The following is a 2,021-nucleotide window of genomic DNA, read 5'->3' as shown; positions in this document are numbered from 1 at the left end:
AGAAGAGGAGTAATGGAGTTGGAAGGAGTGGATTCAATTCTAGCTCAGAACAAGATAATGCAGCAGCAGATTCAACAACAGTTTGAGCAAATGGCCAAAAGAATTGATGGCTTGCAAGTTGCATCAGTGAGCACCACAAGCCAACCATCAACTACTTGGGGGCAAAGTGAAGAAACTCAAGAGGAGCAACAGCAAGAGCAAGTCCAATACATGCACAACCAAAATCCTGGAACAAATGAAGTCTATAGTGATACTTACAATCCATCTTGGAAGAACCATCCCAACCTCAGGTGGGGAGACAACCATAATCAAAACCAACAACCATGGCAAAGAAACACAAGTCAGAATAATTGGAAAAGCACAAACCACAACCCCCAGCCAAACACTAACCAAAATACATACAGAAAACCACAAAATAACTACCCCAACTCTAACTATTATCCACCCAATAACCATCCAACAAATCAAAACACCTATCATCATCCATCAACACCCCAAAACCAACCAATCTCACAAGATTCCCAGAGGATCACCAATCTAGAGTTGCTCATGGAGAAGATGATGAAGAACCAAGAATTGACAACAAAGAACCAAGAAGCTTCCATGAAGAACTTAGAAAGGCAAATTGGGCAAATCTCCAAACAAATTTCTATTGAAAAACCATCAAGTTCACTACCTAGTGACACCATTCCCAACCCAAAGGAAGAATGCAAGGTCGTGCAACTAAGAAGTGGAAAAGTGTTAGTGGATGGTAACCAAGGAGCAACCAAGAATAATGACACTGAGCCAACAAAGAATGATGAAGCCATCAACAAGGACATGTTAAGCAAGAATGTCCCAGAAAAACTCACAGAGGAAGACAACAAATCACAGAATTTGAAGAAAGGAAAGCAAATTATGGAAGAACCAATTCCAAGACAACATCAAGTGGAGAAGAGCTCAACACCACCACTACCATATCCACAAAGATTTCACAAAGAGACAAAGGATCAGCATTTCCACAAATTTCTTGAAACTTTCAAGAAGCTGGAAATCAACATACCTTTAGCTGAGCATTGGAGCAAATGCCTCTGTATGCCAAGTTCTTGAAGGAGCTCATTAACAAGAAAAGAGATTGGAATGAGAAGGAAACGGTGATGCTTAGTGAGGAATGTAGCGCCGTGCTCCAAAAAGGAATCCCACCAAAGCTTAAGGATCCAGGGAGTTTTGTAGTGTCATGCACTATAGGCAAGCTATCCTTGGACAAAGCTCTCTGTGATCTTAGAGCTAGTATCAACTTAATGCCCTTGTCCATGATGAAGAAGCTTGCCATAGAAGAACTAAAACCTACCAGGATGTCACTAGTCATGGCCGACAGATCAATCAAGACACCGAATGGAATTGTGGAAAATCTGTTAGTTAAGGTTGGAGAGTTTATCTTCCCTGCGGACTTTGTACACACAAACTCATAGTAAAGTCCAGAAAAGTGAATTTTAACTAAAAACTAATAAAAATATACTAAAAACTAACTAGATCATACTAAAAATATACTAAAAACAATGCCAAAAAGCGTACAAATTATCTGCTCATCAGTACACAATGAGCAAATGATCATAAATGTTTTTAAGTCAATGCAACACCCTCCTGAGCAAGAAGATCATTTGAGGGTGGAAATGATAGATAGCTTGGTGGAAGAAATGTTAGACATCAATCAGCATGAGCAAGAAAAAGACAATAAAGAAACAATAGAGGAACATGTAGCTGAGGCTTCCATCGACAAAGAGGTGGAACCAGGCAAGAAAGAAGAGGTGCAAAAGCAAGAACTGAAGCCACTACCTTCTCATCTCAAATATGCATTTCTTGGCACTTCGGAGAGCTTCCCAGTGATCATTAATTCATCCTTGACAAAGAAAGAAGAAGAAGAGCTTCTTGATGTTCTCAGAGCTCACAAGGATGCCTTAGGATGGACCATTGACGACCTGAAAGGCATCAGCCCTACAGTATGCATGCATAAGATTCTTTTGGAGGACAATTCCAAAGCA

The sequence above is a fragment of the Arachis duranensis genome, unplaced genomic scaffold (assembly GCF_000817695.3).
Source record: "Arachis duranensis cultivar V14167 unplaced genomic scaffold, aradu.V14167.gnm2.J7QH unplaced_Scaffold_40953, whole genome shotgun sequence".
Lineage (NCBI taxonomy): Eukaryota > Viridiplantae > Streptophyta > Magnoliopsida > Fabales > Fabaceae > Arachis > Arachis duranensis.
Note: the sequence above shows the minus strand (reverse complement) of the source record.